Genomic DNA, 16,974 nt, shown 5'->3' with positions numbered 1-16,974 from the left:
CTTATCTCTGAAATCTGCAGGAGTTACAACTTCTTGGTTTCTCGTTTCTCCATAGTTTTTCACAGTTCTTTTAGTTTGCTTTTGTTCACACCTCTATTTTCTTCCATAATGGAATCTGTTTATCAAGAGTTTGTTTCCCATTCAAGCTGTGTGTAGCACGAAAAGGATAGTGGCATTTGGATCCCCCCTTCCCCTGGCATCATCTCATTCTCCCTGCCAACACTGCTTTCTTTCCTGCATCTCAGTCTCTGAGGTTCAAAGAAATATGCTCATCTTTTTCATGTTATCCTTGTCTCTTCTGTGCATCCTGCCTGTCTCCTAATAGAAACATGCATGTTGTATGTTGTCCATATGAGCTACTTAAGCAGAATTAAAATAATTTATAGCCAACTTCAGGAATCTGGACACATCCTCTAATGTTCGCACATAGCTTTTACTGCATATTTCCAAAGATTCCAAGCCCATCTGCAATTACCTGGAAACATAATGATTTTAGGCAACTATCAGACTGTAATAACAGCAAGTTGCTTTACCATTTTTAACCCCTTCCAGTTACTTTTTGAACCACTTTAATTTTTTTCCACAGAAGAAAAAGTAGAAATCCCCCTTTTCCATCACATCTCCTGCACATAGAGGAGCAAAAATCAGGTACCATCATGACGTATTCTACATTACTGTGGTGTTTCCTCTCCTAAAGGGATTTCTCAGCTTTCTTTTAGGTAGCTTTAGTTCACTTATGCATCACAGACTTTGGTCAAAATTGCTTTAGGATATGCTTTCTGCCTAAAAATTGAGAATTCATTAGTGAAATTTAATTTTTTTTAAAACAAACTCAGGAGTCATAATAACTTTGGTATATAAATAGTCCACAAAACTGATATAAGTAGCTTCTGTCAGCTTGTCTATGACAATTAAAGACCTGCCACAGCTAATTACAGCACATACCAGTGATGTACAGCTTCTTTAGTTTTCTTTCTTCTTTACCTTGACAGAATTCTTTTAACAGAAACTTAGTGTCAGTTATATTCTTTTTTTGAACATGCTACTAGAACACGTATTTTCAGATATCTCAAAACTACTATATGTAGAACAATGTCTTGTTTTATTTTATACAGATTCAGTGCTTTGCGAGGGTGAGAAAGTCTAAACTTAATGTGAATCTGTTCAATGTTCAATGTTATTGCTCTCCTCCCTTTCCACCTTAAAATGATGTTTTTAGAGAGCATTTAAAGAAAGTAACATGTTTTCCATACCATAAGATCCTAGCAACATCCTCTCTCATTACTTTACCTATATATATATTTTCCCTATATAAGGGGAAATTTTTATGCACAACAGTTTTATCACAAGAGACATCAACAAACATTTTCATATTAGGACATGAACCAATTAGCCCTGTGCATTCCATATGCATATACCCTGTCACAGGGTATAAATATAAAATAGAAATACGGTGATGTACACTGAAATCTTATCAGACTCAAACAAGTATCATAATTGTGCACGTAAAATGAACTGCTGTAACAAGGGGCATTTGGTGCCTGCAGGCAAGTCTTTGATTCTGTACCTTTCCATCTTGTAACATTCTGCACTGAATATCCTTGTAGTCTTTCTCAGCACAACCTAAAAAACCTCAAATAATTACAAAAAGCAGGAAGAGTATCGCCTTTGCTGCCATTGTACCTGCAGTGGATATCATTTAGCAATTAGGTGGACAGCACTAAAGTAGTTATTCTTTCAAAAGTAACTGAACATACTTGAAGAAAATAATTTATATTGGCTTCCTAAAAGATGTATTGGTAAATAAATACAATATTTGGTAAATAAATTTACTTTTACTTCCAGATTAAATATCTTTAGAGTCAAAATCCTTAATGAGGTGTCAGTAAGTGACCTTCTGTTTTCATGACAGCCAATACAGCCAGAATATACAATACAAAAACCCCTCTGCAGTGTGAGTTTTGAATAAAAGCAGCCCTGTCCAATGTGTTTTGAACTCTTCTTTTCAAGGGCAGTATATTCACCATGCCTTGATATCCTCATGGTATGCAGATCAAGAAGAAAAACTTAACAGAATCTTGTTTTCTTATTAATTTTTAGCCAGTATAACAAGTTTGTTACAAAGCACTGAAGTGTTACGACCATTTAAAAAATAATATATCAGAATTTTGACTATCAAATAACTCTCAAACCTGCATGATATCCAGTTTTATTCAGTGATGCAAGCCAGATGCTGAATGACACAATAAGCGTATCAGCTCAAATGGGACTGGACATATAATGAGTTTGAAGTACATTGACTAGTGATTAAAAACCTGTAGGTGTTTGACTGATAAAGCACAACTGCCAGTTCTCAAAAGTATAAAAAAATATATCAAAAATCTCCTTTTTTTTTTCTCTTGTGCAGCTTCCCAAAACATAGGAAGGGTAGGGGATTTCTGCTTTTTTCTTTCTTGTTGAGTAGGTTTAATGGCAGCTGGAACATGTAGAACTATGTAGAGTTGTCAGCAGAATGAAAACAGGTAAAAAAACAAAACTTCAAAGTTCCAAAATCAAGTGAGCAGGAGTTACAAATACCACATTTAATTTGCCCATATGAATTTCACCTAGGTGATTTTTATATATCAAATGCTACAATCTTTAGCTACTAATTCCTTCTCTTTTTCCAGATCATCCCTGATTCAGACCACAGGAGCAGGCTGGGATGACCAAACAGCTTTTTTCATGGCACAAAGAGTGGTCCAAGGCATTTTAGACTATATAGTTGTTATCCTCTGAGGTTTTGCATGATACTCATCACTATTGTATGAGTTGCACTCATGACTATCAATTTAATTTCAAACCCCACCTGTGAGGCTGGAGATTATTATCTATAATTGGCATAGGAGCCAGAGCAGATAGATGGGGCAGGGACACAGAAGCAAAATCAATTATTTACAAGGAATACTAATATATATTATTCACTCTTATTCCAGAAAGTGTGGTGTTTCAAAGTTCCCAAGTCCACTATGGTTTTATGAATGTGCTCTTGTCACGTCTACTGTGATTCCAGTGGCATTGCACAGGAAACTGGCCTCTAAGAGTTTGACACTTCAGTACCTACATCATGCTCTTGTGCTCTTTTACTGGCAGGACATACACTCCATTTTGATCTACAGGTCAGTCTTGAGTCTGTCTCTACATACACAAGCTAGTGAAAAAATAATGCTTCCCTTTTAGCTACCTCACATACAGAAATAGTTGAGAATTTTGAGTGCCTAGCTTGAAGTTAAAAACTTCAGCAAGAGTCCGAAGTCCAGGAAGTTACACTGTTTTAAGGCTGTGCCTAAAATTCTGAATCAAGCAGTTACAGGGACTAAAGTAAAAGAATCCAGTGATCTGAGTACACAGTTTAGGATACTGAACCCTATTTGTGCAGAAAATCAGAATCATATAGGTCTATGTTCATGACACACCTTAATATTACAGCCATGGTAATGTTTGAAGTTGTGAATCTTCATCATTCTTTAAATGGACAACAAAGTTTCAAGTGAGCTCCACAGACGCAGAAACAGGGAATACACCACTTGGTATCAACTTTGAGAATACATTTTAGGGGATATGCTGGGACTTCCTGGTAGGAAGTCTATGATAGGAATCCATTTCTACATAGCAAATGTTTAATAAATGGACAAGTCATTCTGATAGCATCTGCTTTCTTTATTTCAGCTTTTGCAGCTTCTGCCAGAAATCTGAGAGGAGTCTAATGACTAACAGGACCCTTCATGAAGTGTTCCCTATTCATGCCCAGAGCACATTCTTGCTCGGTGAGGCAGAAAAGTTCTGGGAAAAACAGTATAGAATCATGCAAATATGGAATATATCAAAATGCAGATACCCAAGAAAGAAAATCTCATTTCTCAGAGTTTGCTTTTACAACTGCAGTAATACTCCTTGCAATTATTCTTCGTTTGGTTTGAGCTTTTCCTGTTCCTACAGAATAAAAAAGTGACTGGAAATGGTTAGGTGGTGTTGTGAAAAATATTAGGTTTATTTTCTTACCTACTCTTATCCTTATTCTGGTGGAAAGGTGCAGCATGTAAGGAGAAGCTCGGTAAAACTTCTTAGAGTTTCATAAAAAGATACATGATTGCATAATGTCATAATCATGTTTTATTTCAGTCTAGATGTTTGAAAACAAGCTCTCTGAACTGTTTTGACATTTGTACCCTTTTTCACACACTAGTGGGCTTTGGTTATATTGCAAATGGTGACCACTAAATTACCATTGCCATTTTAACTCAACCAAAGACTACAGAAAATAAGAATTAAAACAGTACTAGTTAATAATAATAATACTAATTACATAAAAGTGATTTTGATAATGAATTTAGTTTCTGCTGACTTGCTAGATAACCATATGGTTAACTTCAGAATCAATCAAGAATTTCCTTGGACTTTACTTAGCAGGGTGACATAAAATTTAAGTACATGAAGTGTGATAAATACAAGCTGTCTTGATGAAGATCACTGTGTTGACTTAGATAATGATTGAATAAGAGAAGTATAATAACAAATATGTGCATAGATATTTTAAAATAGAAATCAAGCCAGCCTGTTAGAATTATCAACAGAAAGTTTAGTATGGTTAACACTTTCCTTAGTTACATATAGTAAGCAGAAGTAGTGTCATGCACACAGAAAAACATTATCACACTTGCTACAGGGCATGGACAATCAGAGATATAATTTCATTATTTTACTACTGCTTTACACCTTTAACTGATGCAAATAGAAAGCTGAATGTTGTATAGCACTTGCGATACACACGGATGCTGCTTTAGTCAGACTGAACATCCTATGAGGCTATTTTTATTTCAATTTTCTTATAAGACAGTTTACAAATTTGTCTCTAATGATGAGGAGGAGACAGTTTTGCAGATCATTACTTGGCTAAAAGGACAGTTTCACCACTATTGTTCAGATTCCTTTACTTTAAATCTGAAGAGTAAACTAGATGTTTTATTGCATTGCCTAGACACAGTGGTCTATACAGACACAGTATACAGAAAGTACCGCTGATATTCTAGTGAACATCTTCTATCCACATGATGGCTTTGCAACAGAAGTTGTAGTGATGTGGTCCTTAATCATGACTCATAAAGCTAGGGTAGCCTCTGAACCAGAAGTGGGGTACCTGAATATGAACAGCTGGGTTACCACTATAAAAATGACTGCCAAGTTCAACTTGAGCACTTTTGTAAAGTTAGATAGAGGACAACTTTTTCTAATTTTCCAAGCCCTTAGAAAACTCTAGTTTTCTATAAGTGCTGATGTTTCAAAAACATAAAGGTAACATAGTACCAGTTTGAATTTGGGCTGTGACCATATTTAACAACAATAGGAAGTAAACAAATCATATTTATGATTAGAAGTAATTTTTAAAACAATTTTTTAAGCACTAAGTTTTCTATTAGTTTGCCAATGAAATACTGCCCTCAAACTTTGTGGCATTAATGTGCGTAAGTAGAGGATAGTAGCAACAACTTTACTCAAATGTTTCAGCTTTCCACCACAAGGAATAAGCTGTGTTTTGCTAAAGGATATTTCTACAGCCAAAGGGGAACACAGTACTGCTGGAAGGCTGTGTGCCAACGTCTTCACGTTCCTTCAGTGCTCAATTCAAGCAGATGGGGGGGAACTCAATTCTAGTAGTGTTTCAACTAGGGCGTTTTCCAAAAATTAAAGGGGATTTAATCAGCACTGCCTAGACTAATTATAAAGGTGGTCAGTAAAACTTACATGTATAACTCTACACCTTATGAAAATTAATAATTTTTCCTCAGTTTCAATACTCAAGTGAAAATGGATTTTAAAAAACCGAACAAACCAAACAACCAAAAAAAAAAAAAAAACACCAAGAGCAACCAAGAAAAAAAAAAAACAGAAAAAAAACCTAAAAACACAGAAACAAAAAAATAAAATAGAGAAAAAGGGTAGAATTTTCAGAGATTCCAGAAAGCAGATGTGTGAGAGACAGATGTGGCCCAGGAGGGGAGATGGCTATATGCTCCCATAGATGTAAAGAAACGTGAAACCCTGAATTGCAGCTTGCAACTTAGACAGAAATCTCCTAGGTGCAGGTTCATTTTTCATCAAGTTAAATCAGCTGGTGAGCATCAGAAAAAGGTGCTCACATCTTCCCCAACATCTCAGTGATCCAGACTGAGATCATTACGTTGCAGTAAATGGCCCTATTTCAAAGTCTGGTGTCTTTTTGTTTGATTGGTTTTTGTTTTGTTTTTTTCCTTTTGTTATCTGTAAACACTCTAAGGGTATTACCTTACCCTGACTTGCTTTTCTTGGTGAAGAAAAGCAACTTAAATGAGGCCTTTATTTTCTTCCCCTTAAAGTATCAGCTAGCCAGCCCAAGTGGGGAGGTGCTAATTTGTTACTTTTCTCTGGTTTACTGTTGTTTAGGCAAAGCTCCAACAGCTGGTGACTTGATTCAGAGGTGCTAAATAGTAGTGTGGAAAGGCTGTTGGTAGCCCTGCTTGATCTTCCTGATTGTAAAGCCTGGGAACCTTTCAGGTTTAATATCTTTTGTAAGTTAAGCTGTGTTAAACTGCATGCTTAAATCTAAGGGGATGAGATGTACTTATGTTTGAAGATATAATATTTGTTTTAAAGGTTTGCTCATCTGTTGGAAAATGTTCTCTGACAAGGTCCTCTTTTTGTCTATGAGGGTCGTTGAAGGTAGGCAGCAGTCATCTTTATTTTGTGAAGCTGAACAGGAAAGGCTAGGCTAAAAATTGTAGTCTGATGCTATGTTATTAAGCCCCATATGTTGCAGCCCACAAAAAGATGGTGTTGCAGAGAAATGTGCCAAGTTTATTGGGAAAAGAACAGAAAGCTATAGAAAGGCACAAAGAGCTACTTTTTAAAAAGTTTTTCATTGGCTGCAGCAACCTTATGATTATAGACAGAAATGCGGATACAGGAGCTTTTTGCAGTGAAGTAGACTTAACGTGGAGAAGAGATAACAGGCAGATTTTTCTCAGAGTACCAAATGTGTTGTGGTCCCTCATATTCTATATGTGTGAAGAGAGGGGATTTGAGTCTGTCAGAGGAAAGGTCATAAGGGAAAAAACAAAGGAACTGGAATTAATTTCAGTGCTGGTTTCACTTGCGCATGCTGTAGACTATCAGCATGGTACATAATATTTCTCAATCTACCTGTCTGCTTCTCAGGGAAGAAATGATACCTATCATTTATTTTCCTATTATGATGTTTAGGGAGCATGCATTACATTAAAGCAATAGCAGCAGAAAAGTAAGTGTAATGATCATTCCGATTTCTGGAAAATAAAGTCCTTTAATGTAGCTTCTGTGTTCTATAGCAGAAGGACCAGGGTAGGTCAAGGCTACAGCTTAATCCAGTTCCTGTTATCTTAGCTGTAATTAATTTTGTCCCATAGGTAATCCCATGATCAGCTGGATTTCTATATATACCCTGAATTGCAAAGCTTAAGTGTATACCTTATTAGCAAGAAAAGGATAGATTTGTTTGTTGGGTTTTGTGAATACTTGTAGAGTAGATAATTTTTCTTGCAATATGACTTGTTGATATATGATGATGAAACCAGCCTCTGCTTTAAATAACTTCTCCAAAAGGGAATAAATATTCAGACACTGATGTCTGGATCACTGCTTTTGGTACCAGACTGCTGCAGTGTATAGTATTTTGAACAGTCATCTGGTTTTTCTTAAGTTGTGTGTCATTACTTACAAATCATTAGTACCAAAATCCCCTTGAAATTCTTCCTACGATTTTTTTCCTGCACATTTACGGCGATACTTAATTGTAGGACACAGACTACTTGTTGCAAATCAGCGCTATTTTAAGCACACTTTGTGACCTTAAGTAAATGTATAACATCTATTCAGTACAATATAAATATAAAGGACTTCTCCAGATGGTTTGGTCATGACAGATAACCTTATTTATTGTTATGACAGTACAGGGGCAAGCTGCACCTGTGGTCTCTTCCCCAATCTGTCTTGCAGGCTTCTATTTCAAGTGACAAACCTTACCAACACTTTGGCAGGATTGAATATGGCAGTTGACCTAACTTCAGACTGAAGCCATGCTCCAGTTTTATGTCAGTCAGTGCCTTATTCATCCTTTATGCAACCTTTACAAGTATTTTCTTCAGATAGACTGTGCCACCATTTCTCCTTTTACTTTACTGTTCTTAGTCTTGATACTAGGACACGGCTCCCTTTTCTAATAGGGTGAACCTGGTGAGCCCAGCTGTAATTTTTTATTTTGTCTCAGTGACACATTTCTGTAAGGTTTTGTGACAAAGATCAAAGTTACAAAGAGTATCTCCCTAAAAAGACATGTGTTATCCATTCCCTGCAGAAACACATCACAAGTATAGGAAAGGTTGATCACAATAGGTTCACTTGCCCAGGTCAGTGCAACATGCAGGTGGCTGAGCTGCAGGAGGTGGTGATAAGGCTATATAACATCAGGGAGGCTGAGAAGGAGTTAAATAGCTATTTCCAAGTACAGTCTGCAGGGAACCCAGAGCCTGCAGCCAAACAGCTGAAAACTTCCCCCCAACAGCACACACACTGTAGGAAGGGGGCCAGTAATACATAAGAATGGAAGCTTGCAATGGCAAGAACCAGCAGGAGAAAGAGACTTCCTTGAAGCCTGAGGTGCCCTTACAGAACCCATTCACTGTTTTGCAAACTGAAGAGGAAAGACCCATCACCTCAGGAGAGCTGCTGGGGCTGAATAATGCAGTCCAACCTGCTCCTTGTGCAGCAACCAGTGCAGCTAGGAAGAGGCTACAGGGAGTAAACATTAGAGGACTCTTTGGAGAGCCATGAAGGCACCCATTATTGGCAGCCTAAAGTGCTCTCTAGAGAGGTGTGCTGCTCATCTGCAGCTCACAGCAGGGATGTCACCAAGAGGCTTTAAAGCTGTATACTCACTCCTGGCTACTATCCACTGCCATTGTTTCACACGGGCACCAGTGATGCTGCCAAAAGCAGTCTGAGGACTATCAAGAAGGATTTCAAAGTACTGGAAGCAGCAGTAAGGGACTCTGGAACACAGGTAGTTTTCTCATCAATTCTGCTAGTCAGAGGAAAGGGGTTTGAAAGGGCTGGCTGACTCCAGTGAATTGACAAATGGTGACACAGCCAGGGGTTTATCTGCTACACCATGGGATTCACTTTGAGAAATCTGGTCTGCTGGGGGCTGATGGAGCTCATCTATCAGAGGAAGACAACAGCATCTTCATTCATACATTTGACAAGATGATGAAGACTTTAAATGAAACTTTCCAGGGAAGGGGAATTTTCATCCATTCCACTCCTACCAGTATGATTCCAGTGCCAGCAATAGATGCCCAGAAGCCTGTAAAGGTATCACAGGCCAGCACATGAAGAGCAGCACAAAGTAACTCCAGCTGCTTCAGCCAGTAAGTCGGCTTCACTGTGGACACAATTTAGATGCCTCTGGGAAGACCAAGTAGCATGAGTAACAGAGAAGGATTTAGACATGTGCGTGACTGTAGGGATATAACCTTACTGGCATCACAGAAATGTGGTGGGGTGGCTCCTGTGACTGGGATGTTGGAATGGAAGGATACAGGCTGTTTAGGAAGAGCAGATATAGGAGGCCAGGAGGTGGTGGTGTTGCCCTCTCTGTCAGTGACCAGCTGGAATGCATGGAGTTGTGCCTGGGGATGGATGAGGAGTAAGCCAAAAGCTTCTAACTCAGGATAAAGGAAGTGCAGGTACAGGTGACATTGTAGTGGAGGTCTGCTTCAGGCCACCTAACCAGGAAGACCACGTGTATAAGGCCCTTTACAGGCAGCTAGAAGCAGTTCTATGTTCAGAAGGCCTGGTTCTTATGGGGCGCTTCAATTACCCCAGTATTTGTTAAAGGGACAGCATAACACAGCTTTAGCAATCTAGGAAGTTTCTGGAAATACATTCCAGATCATAACTTCCTTCTCTAAATGGTAGAGTTCCAACAAGGTGTGCCTGCCCATGGGTGGAACTACGTGGTCTTTCACATCCCTTCCCATCTAAACCATTCTGTGAGCATGGCAGCATGACTTGGTACAAGTAAGCGTGATGTTGCTTAAAACATTATTCTCTCAAATTTAGGCAAGCCCAGGTACTTCATTTTTAACCTCAATTGTTTCTGCACAACCACATTTCATTCTCAGTATCATTCCTGCATCATTTTTCCAGGGCTGCCTTAATCCTTTCCTTTCTGTGAGATTTTACCATTTTAATACTTTTTTAAATCATGAAATTCCTACAAGTCAAAGAAACCCATTAATCAAGCTGAAATCAGACAGCCAGGAATTTTGCAATTAGTCCTTCTACTTGTCTTATTAACTCTTGGAATTTCTACATTATATTTTATTTGTGATGATTTTTTTCCTTGCAAAATTTTATCCAACAAGTTGTAATGATATCAGCCAGTCCAGTTAAACACTAAATATTTTTTCTGCCTGTGTTCCCCAAAATTAATAAACATTTTTAGATTATCATGAATATCATTATGTTTTTTAACTTCTTCAAATTTTAAAAATGTAAGAATATTATAAAAAAATCAAAAATTTCCCAATCAATAATGAAGAAAAGATAACTTTTTATATAATTTGTCTGTTTTCTGCTGCGGTCCTGTGAGCTAACACAGAAATTGAGATAAGGAAAGTTAAGAAAAAGTTAACAAAAAGTTTTATTGTGTACCAAAGTGAGGCAGCAAAATTCTGAAACCCAAGTTATCAAATATAGGGTGTATTTTATATTAAAACAAACTTCTCTTATTCATTAGTCAGCAGTAGTTGTTGTCTTGACAGCAGAAAACATTGTGGTCGTACTGTCTGATTTATAACTTCTATTTGCAATTTGGGTGTTGCTGACTACAATTGAATCCTTTTGAAAGTGACTCCAATGCTGTATGATAAATGGATAGATTTCAGCAGAGGCCTGGATCTGTAGGCAGTCCTGGCCATGGAGAAATTTCTCTATGCTTGTTTTGCTGCTTCCAATAAATTTTGCTACTTCTTTTCTGTTAAATTTTAATTTGTTTTTCTTTATACTTTTATATTTTCCTGTGTCTTATTACACACTTCTGTATAGTTCTTGCATAAATATTTTTGTTGTCACTACACTTTCAGCAGAAACTACTGAAGATAAGAAATGTTCCATGGAGTTAAAAGTTATATATTATGCTTATTGGCTTATATCCACCCCATGTGAGAGCAGATTAGTATTCAGGTTGAATTTCACATTCTCATTATTTTTCAAGACTAATCAATTAAATGTTTCATCAGTTAACAAAGAATAAACTGTAGTTCTCCAATTCCAACCCATAGACTGTTTCTAGATTGAAAGCTAAGCATGCATGCTATAGGCTTCTTGGCTCTGATCACACACAAAAAATAAACTGAAGTTTATTTATTATAGGAGACTCAGAAATTTTCTTAAAATGTTAGTTTAACTGGAGGAAAGAACACATCTATGATGAGAAATTAATCAAAATATTTTCATTGTTCTGGTCTCTAAGGAAAGAAAAATAAAAATATTAAAGCAGGATAAAATTAATCTTTTTTCCCCTAAAGACTAAAGTATTAACCATTTGGGAAACAGTAAATACAATTCAGTATAAATAGGAAAATATTAGTACTTTTTTGTGTTATTAATTTTGTGGTAGGGAGTAGGAAAGGCATTTATCTATAGGAATAAGGACTTCTGCACAGTACTGCCCATCAGCATTTGGCTAGTGTTATAGGAACTGTGAAATTCCTGCCCATATCTTCAGTAGCATCTAAATGTGCAGAAAAATGTTCAATGCTGCACTGAAATTTATTTAGTACACACCCCTGGAAATCAAATGGTAGGATGTAGATTAAATAAATACAAGTACTCACCAACACATCCAAGTCTGCCCAACACTCCCACTACAAGTGTAATGATGGAAGCTCTTTTAAGTTTGATTTGATATCTGGAAGTGCCTTTCCCTTTCTTTGTTGACCACAGGGGAAATTTTGGACAAGGCATCCAACTTTCAAACTTCAATGAAGCGTTCCAAGTTGGCCAGGAGTGTGCCCAAAGTAATTTTAGTATTGTTCCTCTTTTTGATTTTCTGTTCAATATAATTTAATTGCTATATAACATTCTTCACTGTAAGAAACATTTTCTAATTGGTATTTTTTCTTGTTCTTTTCCTATGAATTAATACAGCTTCTTACAGTTACTTCCATGACAATACATGATACCATGTGGTTCTCAGCAAGTTTTGTGTCGAATGTTTAGTACAACTGTGTTGACATTCTGCCAGGCTCTTGGTGAGAGCTGCTTGTAAGAAGTCTTGTAGTTGAATCTGATTCAGTTTAAGGCAGGTCACAAATCTCAGTCACAGTTCAGTAGATCACCCAGATTTTATTGTCTGAGTTAGCCTCTTTTATGGCTGGCTTCCAAAACAGCGTATTGGAGTACGAGTTCAGAGGAGGCAAACCAGGAAACATGAAGGACTGAGAAGGCACCATGCTGCTAACATGCAGTCTGTACTTTGCTAGTCCTCTGCTTCAGCTCTTGGCATTGTCCCTTGTGAATAACAACAAATTAAACCATTATGAAAATTGATATAATCGTTCAGAGGAACAAAGGTTCTATGTCTCTTCTGGAGCTTAGTGTACCTATTATCTCTTCCATCTTCTTAAGCAAGAGAAGCAGCTGACAAGAGATGTGTTAAATGTTACTAGTAGGAAACCCCAGATAGCAAGATTCAGGACTTTCCTTTACTTCAGAGAATACAAGTGACAAGCCATGGATAAATTTCCTTTTCTTTTCATTTAAAACAAACTACTTATAGTGCCAGCCAATATTAAACATGGCCTTTCCTGAAATCTGTTATTATGTGAAAAATAACTTAGATCTACAGAGAAGTAAATAACAGATTTTCTAGTATGCATATATCCATAGCTGTAGCATATATTCTATTTTGCAGAATGAAAGCCGAACTTTTAAGTAGCAACTTTCAGTATTAAAATTGTCAAGAGTATTGCCAGAATATCTGATAATCTGAAGCAGTCCACTGAAATCTACCAGTAAATCCAGTAACATTTCAAGTCAGTACATTCTGGAGTGTTTCTGTGCCCACTCCCTAGAAAACAATACTTGGCTTCAAAAATTTACAAGAAATAATTGCTTTACAAATATTATAACATTTCATTTGGACATGAAATATTAAAAATATTTATTAATGGTATCAACTTAAATTTTCTGAATGACATTAGCATAAATTATCCACATTTTTGAGTGTCTTTAAAAGACTGATTGCTCCCTCACTATGTTAATTTCATCACTCACTGTTATTTAGAATAAAAAAACCTAAACAATCTACCAGCAATAGCTACTGCTTTTTTGCTGTCAAATTCAGTGGTGTTTTTCATTACTCCTCAGGTTCATTCATTAGATTGGAAATTTATAGTATGTGTTTCTCAAAGAAGTGTTTCAGAAAAATATCTTTCTCCTAAACGTATTTACAGATGGTTTAGTAAAAGATCATGAAACATAATAGCAATGAAGGAGGTCATAACACTTGTTCTACTATTCCTGGATATATAGTAAATCTCATTCTCCTTTTCACATGCCTTCCCATTCTTCTTCTTTTCTGTGCAATAGCCTTTATAATTATTATTACTATTAGTTACATCATTTTAAGTATTTGTTAACTTGTGTCCTTTAAGAAGACACAACATTTGTAACACTGAATTTTTATTATCATTTTAATGACTGTTTTTCCTTCTTTATTTTCATATTGGAGCTTGAATTTTTTGTCTTGTCTCATCCTTCCTAGACCAATCTGAGTGCTGGTTTGTGTTTTTGGTTTTTTTTTATTATTAATACATTATATTTCTTTTTTCACCCATAGCCAAATAAGTTTTTTCTTTGTTCTCTGGAATGTAGACATTTTTTTCTCTAAGTTTTACCCTTTTCAATGCCTGAGTTATTAGCTGGCATGTTTATTTTCCAGACTGGCTCGTAAATTTTTTTTTCCTACCTTTAATTTAAAATTATGTAAACAATTATCTATACTTTATTTCCCTAGGTGATTCTAGGCAGAATATTTGATTGTCCTCAGATTAGTCTTGCCAAGAGGCAAGATTTCTTGGGCAGCTGACACTGGTTAGCCCAGCTTGTTTCTAACCTCTCTGGAGCCCTGATCTATCTCAGGCCAGCCAAGGCTGCCCAGGTGCTGTATCGGTGGTGAATGACTGATGCACTGTGTGTGCCCACTTGCCCCCTCTGCTGAGTTTGCCTTGGTTTGCCTCCTGCATGTACAGTCAGGGATGGTCTGGGCTAGGAGGGGGAAATGCAGTCTAACTTAGGCTGTGTGACAGCCTGCCCTCAACATCAGCCTGGCAGCAGTGATTTCACAAGGTCTAATAATCATGCTGGTATTCGTACAACCTGGCTGAAATCTGAATGGTGTGCACTCAGTATTACAGAACTTGTCCTGTTTTTCCAGGGAGGCCTACAAAAACAATAATATTTCTGCCTTCTGAACGCCAAACAGTAGATTTATGCCCTTTGCCTTGTTTCTAATAAAGTCCTATAGCTGTTCATTTTTAACTAAAGAACTAGTTTTATAAGTAGATGGCAAACTGTCTTCTAGCCTCTAATTAAAACTTATTTTTCATCCTTAGGTGTAATGACTACTCTTCTGAGATGAGCTCTTAATTAATGCACAGAGATCCTGAAAGTCCCACCTCTCAAAAGTCATGATTGACATCCAAGGATACAAAAATTGCACTAATTGAGCTTTCCATTTATACACTTTTCTGCAGCCAGCTCATCAGAAAAGGTAGGAGAACAGATGAGTATAAGAACAGTTACTTTTCAGACTTCTGTATTCTCCAGAGGCAGGGAGGGGAGGGGGGGAAATCTTGCAGAGCTATGGAATATTTTTAACTATAAGAGTCAACTCTTCAGATTTTAGATGTAAGATTTGTTTTACTGTGAAAATTATAGAGTTTTTGTTAATTCATATATTCTTGAACAACGGCATAGTATTCAATATTAAAAAACAAGAATACCTTATAAGTCCGTGGACAATGCTGTGCATCACAAATAGTGTTGCATAGCAATATATACTTTCTGAACAGAAGTTGTGTGATGTTAAATTATTTCAATGACTGTGTAGTGGCTTATCTGGAAATATTCTCTTAATTTTGGCCCACAGAGATCAGAAATTTTATAATATTTGTAAAGCAATTATTTCTTTCTAGGTTCAATTTTGTACTTCAATAATAAACTTTTCTTTGTGATTAATTTAACTGCATATTTTTCTGGGGTCAGTTAAGATGAAGTCATTGTAACAAGTCCAATATTCTCATCTGAGCTAAAGCCCACAAAAAAGTACTGAGAAGAGCATGGTAGATGAAAAGGAATAAAGAGTGCTGGAAGGTATCATAATATTTGGCAGAACAATTGCATTGCAAATGGTATATAGGAAGTACAAGAAGCAGCCAAGGGGGAAAAAAATGGGAAGGAGGCCAAACCTATGCCTACATAAAGATTTATCTATGTTCTAAAAAGTAATCCAGGGTACAATAAGAAGATATTCAGTCTCAGAAAACTTTTTTATTTTTTACTGGATAACTTAGAACTTTATCTTATTTATTCCTTATTTACAGCTTTAATTTCTGGTGACTTATAATGAAATGTAAGTGAAAATGAAGCTCATGAAATAGGCATAAGATTTTTATGAAAGAAATCTGTTCCATTTCAATGTTTATATTTTAGATTTACCTGGTATCTATGCTTGTTTCTAGAAATGGGAAGCATTCAAGGTGTGGGGGAAAAAATTGACATATTTCAGAATCTTTTGAGATTCTAAAAAGGAGCCAGCAGTTTAATCGGGGAGGTTAAGCTTGAGGGCTAGAGGAATTAGACTTTCTTGGTGAATGGTCATACTGAAGAAGATTAAAGTATAAATGCTTACTGGCATATGCTTAAAACTGGAATAGAAACAGATCTAGCTGTTTGTATCTAGATTAAGGGATCCATGGGGAAAATATCAACATGCTTATTGCAGGGACCAGGCTCTCTCTAACTTCTGAGATGTTTTACTCCTCAACTGCAGTATAAAGGTTATAGAGAAAGGGTTTGAAAAGAAAACTAAAGCAAGGATTACATAAGGGAGAGTCCTGGAGAGAGAGCCATCCAATCAAAGCAGTGCAATAATTTTGCAACATCCCCTTTGTGCCAAAAAAGGTTCTGAAAATGTATGTTTTCTGTGCAAGATTACAGGAGGAGGCAAATTGGGAGTATGGGTACAGAATTACTAAAGAGGCCAGGCCTTTTCATTTCTTCTAATAAAAGTATAGGGACAAAGTAAAACTTAAATTTAGAGTTAAGAGTGCAGAGATACAAATGGAGGCTAGAGAAAAAAAAATAATAATTTAAAAAGAAATCATCAGAAAAGTGTTTATTTTAAATGTGCTTCCTGTCTTGAATAACTTTATACCATTACAATTAGTGCAAAACTATTACTAGATTTTCTATGAGAATGTTAATTTAATTCTTTTTGTGAAATAACTTTTTGTCCAAAGTAACCCATTGCAAATTTTTATATTTACTTATAATTTATAATGTTACTGTGAATTTCCATATTGCATGCATGAGGCAAAATATCTAGGTTTTAAGTAAATTTTTCTCTTAATTGGTGCACATACAATTTAATTTTTCTTAATCTGCCAAATTAGAGTGCGTATTGTCTTCTCTCTCATTTGGCTACTTCAATAAAGATGAATTATTTAAAATATTTTGGTAGAACCAAAAGATGTTTTAACTTATTAAGGAGAACAAAGATGCTTTTGTACATAATACAGATGCTAGCATGTCAAGGTCTAACTTTATTAACACCCTTCAGAATTTGTGTATTTTTAT

General features: G+C 36.3%; 1 protein-coding gene across 26 annotated transcripts in view; it reads left to right on the top strand.

The window, feature by feature from the left end:
* TENM3 (teneurin transmembrane protein 3) overlaps positions 1-16,974 on the top strand; it is a 1,293,899-nt gene that overhangs the window by 682,541 nt on the left and 594,384 nt on the right. For 24 of the 26 annotated variants that reach the window (XM_088163549.1, XM_088163548.1, XM_088163543.1 and 21 more), the window contains one exon: positions 14,730-14,887. The exons of the other annotated variants lie outside the window; for them this stretch is intronic. The gene's annotated coding sequence lies outside the window, so the exon portion shown is untranslated. The remainder of the gene's footprint in view (positions 1-14,729; positions 14,888-16,974) is intronic. 26 annotated transcript variants of the gene reach the window in all.

This window comes from Sturnus vulgaris, chromosome 4, assembly GCF_052056855.1.
Source record: "Sturnus vulgaris isolate bStuVul1 chromosome 4, bStuVul1.hap1, whole genome shotgun sequence".
Taxonomy (NCBI): Eukaryota; Metazoa; Chordata; class Aves; order Passeriformes; family Sturnidae; genus Sturnus; species Sturnus vulgaris.
Note: the sequence above shows the minus strand (reverse complement) of the source record. Positions and strands in the feature narration are given on the sequence as shown.